The sequence below is a fragment of the Thermobia domestica genome, chromosome 13 (assembly GCF_964235325.1).
Source record: "Thermobia domestica chromosome 13, izTheDome1.hap1.1, whole genome shotgun sequence".
Lineage (NCBI taxonomy): Eukaryota > Metazoa > Arthropoda > Insecta > Zygentoma > Lepismatidae > Thermobia > Thermobia domestica.
In genome coordinates, this window is record NC_137466.1 from 87375967 (window position 1) to 87388425 (window position 12459).

A 12459-nucleotide genomic window follows, 5' to 3' on the forward strand; every position below is an offset into this window, starting at 1 on the left:
TCCTTCTGACTTCTTTATTTTCATATCTAAATAGTTTATCTCCTTATCTACTTCTATTTCATTCTCTAGTCTAATCCGTTTCTTTTCATCTTCCACGTCTCTTATGAAATTCTCCAGCTGCCTTTTCGTTTCCTTCCATAGTCCTAAACAATCATCTACATAACGGCAAAAAAGAAGCAGTTTTCTCCTCCTCTTTCTATCATCTCTTTCTTCCATCTATTCATTATTATATCTGATAGTACTGGACTCGAACACGATTCTATATTAAGTCCTTCCTTCATTTTAACAATCCTGTCTCTGATTATACAGTATCCATTCTCCCACAATGCCTCTAATTCTTTTCTTAACTTCTTACTGTCTCAATTTTCTATTCTCTTTTCACCCATTTCCTGTTCTATTATTCTCAGTATTTCTTTTCTCTTAAGGCTCGGGAACATACTCTTAACATCCAAGCTAAATAACACTGTGCTCTCCTTTCTTCTTCCTAATCTATCTATCATATTCTTAACCTCTTGCGCATTCTTTACTCTCCTACTTTCCTGCCCTTTTCTCACTCCCTCGGCTATTCTCTTAAGCTTTTTCTCTAACAGTTCTAACATATTATTCCTGAAGTTAAGCACTGGCCTCAACTTCACTACTTCTTTGTGGATTTTTGGAAATCCTTTCATCCTAGGCAACTTTCCTGCTTTCCGAAAGCAGGAATAAGGACGTATAGGAAAGGAGGAAGCAGAATAATTGAACTGGTCAGGAAAACCAAGAGAAAAGCATTAGCGGACAAAGACGAAAACGGGGTAATATATAAAGTAGGATGCGGAGTGTAGCAAAATTTACATAGGACAAACAAAGAAGAAGATGGAAGAAAGGATAAAACAGCACAAGGATGATATAAGATTAAAAAGGGACAACAATGCGATATATAAACATCAGAAAGAGACAAACCACGGAATAGGGAGGGAAAGAGCAAAGGTCATAGAAGTAGAGAAGAGAACTTTGGTGGTGAGAAAATAGAAAGAGGCCAGGGAGATTATGAAGGCAGGAGACAAGGTGATGAATTGGAATGCAGGATTCTCGATAAATAAAGAGTGGGAGAAGATTCTGCTTAAAGAAGAAAAATGAAAAGGAAGAAGAAAGGAAGAGAACAAACTAATAAGAAAAATAAGGATAATTAAAGACAGAATGTATCCAGCGAAAAAAGTAATCTTTTAATTGAACACGTGTGCAGCTAAAAAGCGAAAGTGGAAACTACACAAGTGCTACTTTTTAATGAAGAGTCGGAGACTAATTAAAAGTTGATCTCCGGAGAGTGTATAAGATGTGACCAACTCCCAAACAGTCAGAAGGAGTGGAAGTCTGATGAAGACACAGTTATTGTGTCGAAACTGTTACGTGATTGTGTGTTTTGTTACATTTTATCACATAGCCTTGCTCAGCGTATTATTGTGTTTTAGTACAAAATGGAAACAAGGCCTAATATAATAGAATAATACTATAAACAACACAGTGCAAATTGAAACTATTTATTTTCTTTAATATTATTCGCGTTTAATAAAGAACAAAATGTTCAATCATCAGAACTAAGTGTATACCAATTGATAGGTCTCATTAATCTGAACAAAATCATACGGGTGCGTTTGTAGTTTTCGATAAAACCATGGAAAATGAATTTGTTTGTAAACCTAAAAAATTGATGCTGTCAGAGAACCTTGCTATCTATTAAGATGAAAAAGATACACTCATTACAGATGTACCACATTGACTTGACACTTAGTCTCCCGTTCCAAGCGCTCCTATTGGCTGAAGAAATTCCACTCCCTTTCGTCATCCGCTCTCTAACTTAACAACATCTGAACCATTATTGGCTCAACGTGAGGGTGTGTCGAGGGTGTAAGGTTTAATTCGCACTTCTGCCATGGATCAAGACATTTTGGCAGCACTTTAGCAAGATGGCAGTACATAATTAATGTGTTATCATTTACTCTTAACTTTTAGTTTGTGTTCAACGAAAAGAATGTCCAATGTTATTACCAGTGATCCCAAACCTTGGGGAAAATCCCATTTTGTGGAATTTTTTTGACGTTAATTTCTCGAAAAAGGGTAATGGAAATTTTCCTCGAAATTTTCCTTTTCCATATGTAACCAATGCCAATAAAATTCTGTGGTTGATAAGTAAACGGAGTTTTCAATAAGGTAGAAACCAGTCTTAAGTGTCGAATTTTGTTACCGAAAAAAAGGTATGCTAGTACAGAAGTGATTTTGTACTGTACAATGATTCGGGATCCTAAAAAAATACATCAGGGAACGTAAATTTTGCCCTGGAATTTAGGAGAAAAATGAAATTAACGGAAGAAAGTAAAAAAAAAAAAGGAAACGAGACACAACCAACTACGGAAACATCCCACATGAATTGACTTGAGATTCTTCAGTGGAGAATAAAGTTTTTCTATTATAATTACGATGTGCAGAAGATGACGGCTCAAAGACGTGTTGGCAACACTAAATTCTGACAACAAAATGTACTTATTTTCGTAAACATTTTAAATTCTTTCTTTCAAATAAGGAAAATTGTTATTCCTAAATCATTCCTAAATGTAGCAGATCGAAGCTTACGGATAAATAACTCATATATTCAAGAAAATTAGTGCCATTGAGTAGCTCCATTTTCATGTTTTTATAAATTTTTATTTATTTATTTATTTTTGTAATTAGTGTAACGTGGGAAATTCAAGAGTAAAATGAGAATTTCTGTTTTTCAAGATGGGAGTGTTTAAAGTTTCAGGTTGGCATCACTGGTTAATACATATATCACTCAATAGATGGCATCATGCAGAACAAGTTTATTGATATCAAGTCCATCGAAAAGCCAGGAGGTCTGAACTAAACAAAGTGATACAAAGAGGAAAGACAGGACAGAATACTATGGTTACAACAAGAAACATGAGAGGCATGAGTAAAAGAAAGAAGCTTGAAAAATGTGGTTGAACAGCAAACCAAAGAGGGAGAAAAGAAGGAAGAAGGAGGTGGGTGAGGACGATGCGGGAGCATATGCACCAAATTATATGGAAGATTAGAATCAATTATTTACGTTTCTTAAATGTAGAGTTTTGACTTAGAGCGACCTTACAACTGCCAAACATAAACTTACTGATAAAATAGTTGTTTCTGTCAGATAACTTTTGTTATCTGACATTAGTGTATTTATGAAATAGTGGTTCTATTACTAAAAGAGATCATACCAAACAAACAAGAGTACACATTAACTTAAGCATAGACTCTTCCAAAAAAAAAAAAAAAAGAATGAACATACAAGAGAGTCCTCAGAATAATATCCAGTTCCAGTTACCTCCCTTACGGAAGATTTATATATAAAGGAAGTCTCGGCCTTAGAGCCCTGGGGACTGTTTCACTAATGTTGTTTTAAATGAAAATTGTTTGAAATAAAATTATGTATTAAGATGGCTCGTGCCAAAATGGCCGAATTAGCCTGTTTTAATTATAATTGTTTTTTACATAAAAGAATTAAATCTTCCGTTCTGCACCACTCCTTTTTCTTCCCATCTAAGTTTCTGAACTCCTATCAGGACCATCCTATATTTCTCTAACTTGTTACGGATTTTAATACGCCTGTCCTATAAAGACTTCCATGTATTCAATGTTCCAAATCTGATGTCCATTTTATTTTGCTGAGTTTGTGCCAAGCTATCTGTCCTGGTCCAAAGCTTCTGTAAATGTTTCTAAACAAGTATCTTTTTTATATGATGAGGTTGTTCGCCTCACGACAAACTCACAAGCTGGAGGACTACATCTTGCCGTCTGTATGTAACTGTTTATACAATATATTCTCAACTAACCTCTATATCTAAAAGAGTTTTCTTAATCATATATATTCTTAATCTTCATTTTTGAATAAATCCCAAAGAAAAAAGTCACAAGGGGTCAGCTTATGCGACCTGGACCTGAGAGGCCCATCTAATCCGACACCGATCGTCAAAACAGGCGATCTTGTGGATTCCTTCTAACAGACATATTCAGTTGCTGTAAATTTGGAATATCGAAAACGTATTCTGTTTTCACTTGTCTTTCTTATGAAATCGTACACAGAAGTGTCTTTGTACAGCGAATACTGACCTCTTGCATGAAGACGCAATTTATACGTTCCTCACCTAGCGATTCCATTGGGCAGTGAAATTGATGTACTAAGGCCTTTCACAATATCTGAACTGATACTTGGGGAATTTTTCTTTTCATGCTGTACCTTTCATATTATAGCTACATCTACAGTAGTTAATAATTTTCACACTACATACGAACGAAATCAAGGAGATCATTCTGCTAGCCGTATCAAATTCAAAAGGGGTGGGGACCAATTTCTCCCTCTAAATAATGTTCCTATTTACACATACATTAGTTTAAATAAGGAAAGATCTAACTAAAATAGTTGTATTTCATCCATATATGTGTACTTTTGACTTTATCTATGCTCAAGCTAATTTTCTTCATATTAATGAAAAATTCAACAGTTATGTCAACTACTATATGGTGTTCAGTGTATACTTTGTTTTTAGAATAAATAAAAAGACCTTTCATTATTTAATTTTACTTGGTTCTCTGTGCTCGTTTTTCTAAAAAAAAAAAAAAAAAAAAAAAAAAAGTCTTCGTGCAAGAAACTTTTAATGAAAAATAAATGAAGGTGGAATAGAGCGCTGTAGACGCAGGAGTGTTTTAGTTTACACTTGAGAAGTTCACTACTTTTGTTTTTCATTAAAGAAGCTTCATCTGCGTTTATTAGCTTTGATCTCATCGATATGGTGGCACACTCCAATTTCCTTTGGAGTAAGAATGCATTAAAAAAAAAAACACACGAAACAATTTAATTTACTTTCTGCAACCTAGAAAAAAAAATATATGTCTTACAGTATATTTGGATTATTTTTAGAAAGTTAAGAGAACTCTGCCGTGTTCAACATTATTAGACTTTCAAACTATGCACAACATACTCGTCAGTGTGAAAGGTCTTATAAGGCATGTCCATTCGTCTATCTGTCGACATGCATTAGAGGAAAACCCCTAAAAGAAAGAAGCTATGAATAAATTTTTGATATGAATTCAACGTTCCAAGTATAAGTTCTATCTCTGTTCTTACACCGGAAGTAGTAGGAATCTAACACTTCTGGTATCAATATTGATCGCTCTAATGTAAAAGCATAAGAGATATCGAGAAACGGCTTTTTAAAATATGAATTTATAGTCTCAAGAATAATTTGTTTGTCTGTTCTTATCACTACCAGTTCCGCAAATCGAAAGTGCTTGAGATCTGCGCCAGCTTCCGGTTTCAAATTGACTTCCATAACGCTGCCGCGGTAATAGAAAGAAAGAAACTGTTTCCCGATAGGAAGTTATCGCTCCAGCAATAGCTTGATCTCAGCACTAAGCCCTGTATTGTAATCGGAAGTGGCATATATATATATATATATATATATATATATATATATATATATATATATATATATATATATATATATATATAAATATATGTGTGTGTGTGTGTGTGTTACTAATTGTTAACTAGAGCAATTGTCTCACCCGAGTTTATTAATGAAGTCAATCCGTTAATATATTCACAGGTAACGTGGCTTTAACAATAGCTATCCATATCTCGTTTAAAATCTATAACTCTCCTAAACTTTTATGTAACTTGCATAGTTGCAAATTAATGTTGAATGCCTATAATAAAAGAATATGGAGCTTGTTTTACTGCAAAATGTTTCCCGAATATCCCACACATACAATCACGTGATCCACTTTACCGACTTTAGCAGAGCTTATTTAGTCTACTGTGAGCTGCATAGAGGCTAAACGGTTAGCCTACGCGCTTTTAAGATGGCAGAACCGGGTTCAATCCTCGACAAGAGCTCTAGTGGTTACGATTGCACATTAAACAATAGGTCCACGTCTCATATAGCTTTGCTGCTGAAAGTTATGCTAAACTCTAGTTTACTGCGTTCAGAAGTAAGATTTAAATCCATATAATACGTCAGTAGGTACTTTTCTGGGCCATAACTGGTACAAGGTAATGAGAAATGGTTTCCTGATATGGATTCAGAATCTCAAGAAAAGTCCACTTTGCAAACTATTATCACTTTACTAAAAGTGGATGTATGTGCTACCTCCCCGTCGTAAACCTCATTCCTGAAGCTCACTGTAGCAGTTTTGAATCGGCTTGAATTCGCCGCAGGTGACTAATCAAACTGTCAGTTTGTGCAACGTTTATTGAAATTAAGGATATATCTGCATGGTCGATTTGAGCGTTCTCGTGTAGCAGTTTGGCCCAACCTTGAGTCGCGAGAAACCAATAAGCCCCAGAGAATAGAGGTTCATCAATGGGGATGTACGCTAGACTAGAAGCATTATGGTATCACATTGCACAGTCTATTTCGACCCACGTGTAACAAATAACATACCCATTTATTGTAAACGATTAACATACCCGTTTCGTTGTAAGTCACGATGCAATAACTTATACAAGTCACGGTGTACAGACACCAATGTACGTCTACAATGCATGTTTGAAGGTAAGTATACATGTATCATAAAATTGTAAGTTTCAATTTTTTGTATTTGTATAAGAATTATGTTGAAGCATAATAATAGAAATTCAGTAAATATTTCATAGCAATAGGAGTAATTAACAGTATTAGAATGGATGTATTAACTAGCATAGCAGTTTAGATTTCAATACTACAAGAATCAATCATAGTCTTACAATATATCCACAACCCAAACAGCAAGCCCGTGTATGCCATGTGATCGACCGTAAGTATACGACCAAATTTGCACAAGGTTTATTGCACAGGTGGCCACACTTGCACAAGAGTGTATACACAAACGGACTATTTAACACGGAAGTCACTTCGTCAAAATTGTCAGTCGGTCTTTAGTGACAGTGACGATGATGCTCAACAACGTCTGATACGTGAACTGTTACTCTATGAGATCGAATTTGGGCATAACTCTGCGGCAGCAACTCAAAATATTTGTCACCCGAAAGGAGAAGATGCAGTGAATCACAGCAAAGCAACTCGTTACTTCCAGATATTCCGTGAAGGTTGTAAAAGTGTCGAAGATCAGCCAAGGTCCAGTAGTCCCAGGCTAACATTTCAGAGGTCATACGACACGCCATTGAGGATAATCCATCCACCAGCACACGACCATTGTCAAACCAACTTGGCATGTCTTAATACACTACTGTCACCTTCACGAACTCAAGAAAACCAACGGAAGCTGCTGCAATGTGCCACATGAGTTGACCTCAGCTTAGGCCCAGAGGATAGTGGATGTGTACCGACAACTGCTACAAAATTCTCGTAAAGTGCATTCCCTAAAACGTGCCGTCACGTGCAATAAAAAGTGGTTGCTTTTCCTAACTCCGAAGGTGCAAACAGTAGTTGAGCAAAAACCAACTTCCAGATCCGGTAGTCAAACAGGGCCGATTCGAGAAAAAAGTCATGCCCTGAGTGTGGTGAGACTACGAGGGATAATTCTCTTGAAGTTTGTAAATATCGGTCGTTCCATCAATTCCTACTTTTATTCCAAAGAGCTGAAGCGGATAGACCTATATGCTTCAATAAGCTTAAAAAAAATCCACCACTAGTGCGCCGAAAGCGCCCCCTGCTGCAACAGGATTACGCAAAACCACACTCGACTCGAAAAACTCAATAAAATCAAAAACTTGCTGTTATGGAACTGATGCCACACCCACCATATATTCTTGTCGTATAGGTCATTACCTTTTTCGGTCCATTTGACACTTCTTGTAATCATGGTGATTAGATAGAACAGTGACTTACCTCTAAGGACAAGATGTGGCATCGAATGGAATCAAGGAACTGACAGGAAGGTGGCTGCGTACAGCCCAATACGAGGGCTATACTTTTAATATTGATCTACTTTTCATTGTATTGTAATAAATACAACGATTGTAGTGTACCAGTATATTGCAAGACTTGTGTTTCTTCTTTGTAGTAGTAGAATAGTTATTGGTAAAAAAAAAAAAAAAAAAAAAAAAAAAAGTGAAGCTTACGGCAACCTAATATCATTAGGTACTAGTGATTAGGATTTCTTAGTATAAGAATAATTTATGGTCATATTTTGTGGTTTTTAAATATTTAGCTAGATTGTAAGCATCAGTGTTTCTTCCAGACATGTTTTTTTTTGGGGGGGGGGGGAACTTATCCTCCGGAGCTCTGAGGGTGCCCCCTCGGACATGACCAAAAGAATACATCTATAATATAATAATAATAATAAATAAAATAGTATTAGCTGTGCTCCCAGGAATACTACGTGTGCCCCAGGAAATTTTTTTTCTGAAAGAACGACTGGTAAGCATAATCACAATTATCTTGGTTATTCCTCAGTAGCCTGTATTCATGTTATTATTACTCATTCTTGAATAAATTACTTATGGGTTATCTTCCGCAGCAACGCTTAATGTATATACCAACGGCATAATAATACGTCAATAGGGAAGCAGATTTTATGTACTAGAAAATATTCTCCAATAATGGCAATGGAAATTATCGAAATTAACATTCGTCATAATATCTCAATTTTGAATTATTATTTTAACATCTATACTTAGCTTTACTATATTATTATTGTTATTATTATTACTATTAATTCTTTTTTATGATTATGATTGTATTACTTAAATATTTACGTATAAACATTCAATAGCTTTTATTACATTTCAGATTAGCAAACGGAGGTATGTGGAATGCAGAACACCCAGTGGCGGATCTAGAAAGTAAAAACTGGGGGACAGCCTGTATCCAGACTATGATAGGTATAAATAAACTTTCAAAAATAGGTAAATAATAGCTTAAACTATTTTGTCACTGAAAAAACTGGGGGGGGGGCATAGGCCCCCGGCCCTGGCCTAGATCCTCCATTGAGAACACCATCTACATGTAGCCTTTCCAGCTAGCTTTATATGGTAAATTCAGAAAAACGTGCGTTGACAGCTTTGATTAAAACATTGTTAAAATAAATGTTTATACAAAAAATAAATGTTTGTACTTCAAACACTTTGTGTGATTTGTTTCGAAGAATGGAAAAACATATTTTATATCGATAGTTCTCTTTTCTTTCTTTCTTTTCTTTAGCAACATATTTCATAATACAGTTTTAGTTAAGGTCGAAAAGATAAATAACCAAAATCACAGATTCATTAACATAAAACAATATTGAACATTCAGAAACATAAACATATAAAATAAATAAAGGAGAACAAATGAAACAATAACAATCTAATACTCTGAAATGACAACATAACAATCAATGAGCGGCTCGGAGAGAGACAATGCTAAATCACATTTTTGTAACTTTCGAGGAAACTGGAAAAGAAAATTCAACATTTTCACGCAATACAATGCAATGGCACATATCCAACAAGCCTTCCCTGCCATCTGCAGGCACATTTAGAAAATCGAGCTACGTACATACTGTTCTGTGATCCGATCCGAACCCATTCCACTTAATAACTCAATTTAATCGGGAGTGTCACCTACCATTGTCTTCAGCGCAGTAATTTAGATTTTTTTCTGGGTTCGCAAGCATTAATATTTGGGCCCCATAAAAGTAAGATCGCATAGGCCCTCCCGCACAATTCGAAAATAGGTCCTTTCTTTCCATCTTTATCGTACTTTTTGTTGGCCCCCGCAGCCTGTGGGCCCTCCCGCACGGCAAGGTCTGTGGGGTCGTTAGTTACACCCCTGGGTTCGTTCCATACATGACAACTTAATTAAGGGAACAACAGTGACAAATCTCAAAGCCATACGAATAAATATTATTTCTAGAGCCCCTAAGAGTAGACATTTTTTACTGAAATGAGCCCACGACTCATTTTTATTAATCTTCTGTGTGCTGTTTTCTTTATGTAATGTAGTGAACCTGTTTGATGCTTTATTTATAATTTCATGTTCGTATCGTATGTGGAGTAACAAAATTTTGTCTTAAGGTGGCCCCCCCTCGAATGGCTGGGAGCTTCCCTGGGAGGGCAGTTGCCTTCTGCTCCTCCAAAAGTTACGGCCCTGATTGTCTTCCCTCTAGCAGCTCAAATATGAAGATAGTGGAATGCGATCAGTGGTGCACTACAAGTGGTTGAAATCTACACAATCTTCTGGTTCCAATATTGATCCTCAAAGATCAAAACAGAAGCAAGTAAGAAGAAACTGTTTGTTTTCTTAAAATTTTAATTAGACTCCAAAATCAGTATTGACCTATTTCAAACGCAGTGGTATACATCCATTACTTTTACTTTCAATGTGGCTCATGATAGAGGAAAAGCGGTAATAGCCATTAAGAAACTGTTTTCTTTAATATATCAATTTATTGCCTTAAAATATATTAAATCTCGGCTCTAATACCTCTATTGAAACCGAAAGTTATAGAAATTTATCACTTTCAGTTTTAATATTGGATTTTCATAGAGCAAAAATCTGTAAGGATAACGAGTATTTTTTTAAAATATAGATTTAACATCCAAAGACTAAGTCCTATCTTGTCACGCATCCCCCTATTGAAATCGGAACGGATAAAAAAACCACTTCTGCTTACAATATTGAGTCTTTATCGATTAAATAATTGCCTTATTTTAATGTATCTTTGGATTATTCCATTTCCAAGTGGTCAAAATATTGAAATTACAGACTTCCTGTTAACCTATCACCGCTGGACTAGACCCTAGTCGGATAAAGAAAAATACCGTTACGAAGACGAAAATCACATTTTCATAGCCCCAACATTGTGTAGCACCTCTGCAATGACTAAAAAGCACTTACTCTATTATAATTCAATACATTCAACTTTCTAAAATCAGAAGTTCTGACCACAAGGTGCTTCAGTGCCACTCAATTGAACAAAATATTGTATATTGAGTACAGCAGACCACACTATCACACAAATCACACACTTATTTATAATGTATGTCTATTCACGCCCGTACCCACGTGGCGCACGCGAAGCCGCACCCCCCTAGATTTTTACTCGGACCCTAAAATTTTCACGGTAGGCTTGCAAATAAACCATATGATGTTTGGATCGGGCCTCCTAAATTCTACCGCCCCCCTACACTTTTGGGATGGCTACGGGTTTATATCTATTGATTGAAGAAAAAGCACAAAACTATAAAAAATTGATTGAGATTACAATATTGAATGAAGTACAGTACTCCATTTTATAAACACATTTAATAAACGAAAAAAATGGAGTTGTAAGACATATGAAGGGTATAGGGAAAGAAGGAAATAATGGATATTTTACATTTTTGTCAAGAGAAACAATTTAAAATGCTTGTTTCCTCGTATAGATGTTTTTCTTGTGTAAGTTTCTCTGCAAAGAGTCAGTTATATATATATATATATATATATATATATATATATATATATATATATATATATATATAAAATATTCATACTGCATTTAGAAGTACAAACAAGCACCAACAACAGGTAGTGTCCATATCGACTTTTTCTCAATAATTGCAATGATCCCCTTTATTCCGTGTACTCTTCATATTGTTGTGGAACACCGAGCAGAGCAGTTGAAAATGACATTTCTTGGAAAATGGGTAATTAAGCCAACAGGCTGTTAAAGACAGATTTCACAGTACTTAGCGAATTGCGAACCTATAACATGAACATGATGTACAGTACTTCTGATTTTCAGTAACAATGCTCATGGCTTCTCTCATTAATTTTGAAGGCGAAATAATCACCGCTGTTGTGCAATTTGTTTTGCACTTCATAAAATCATAACATTGATCTTGCATCGTTTGGCCTAATCCTCGTTTCGCCTAACCAATTATCTGATACTTATATGACAGATAAAAGATAAGCTTTAAGTCCGCCATTTTAGGTGAAATAAGGATACTCGTTTGGCCTAATCCTCGTTTTGTCTAAAATGGTGGACTATAAAGAAATCGTGGAGATAAAACTGGAGGGAAATTTTTCGAAAAAAAAATCCCTACTATGTGAAGAACTGAGAAATACAAATGCAAAACCAGTTAAATCCCTCTTCCATATTCAGTTTCATAAACTGTTAAATCCCAAACATGCAAATAACCTAATGAGAAAAGCAGAATCAAACCCAGTTAATTCCATATTTCAAACAATTTGAGGTTTCGTACTGTATAGGATTAGTTTAGTAATCTGAATATTTGTTGCAACTCTTCGTAAATCACTCGAAATTTTATTTGGCAGAATTTAAAGTGTGTGCTTTCATTATTTTTTTTAATTTTTGGACTGAAAATTGAAAAAAAAAAATGAAATCTTTAGTTTTATGTCCCACGGTTATGCCGGTTAGGCTAAAGGAGACGGTAATGATGAGAAATGAATGAAATGGTGGAATGAAGAAAGTGGGAGGAAACGGGAGAACCCCAAGAAAACCCACGAGCACGGTGTTTGT

At 35.4% G+C, this 12459-nt stretch overlaps 1 protein-coding gene and 1 long non-coding RNA gene across 2 annotated transcripts in view; one reads left to right on the forward strand and one right to left on the reverse strand.

The window, feature by feature from the left end:
- LOC145669229 (uncharacterized) overlaps window positions 1-9070 on the forward strand; it is a 115512-nt gene extending 106442 nt beyond the window's left edge. The window contains exon 3 of the long non-coding RNA XR_014128170.1: window positions 8748-9070. This is a non-coding gene — a long non-coding RNA (uncharacterized LOC145669229). The remainder of the gene's footprint in view (window positions 1-8747) is intronic.
- LOC145669230 (uncharacterized) overlaps window positions 1-12459 on the reverse strand; it is a 400836-nt gene that overhangs the window by 241286 nt on the left and 147091 nt on the right. The gene's annotated exons all lie outside the window — the stretch shown is intronic.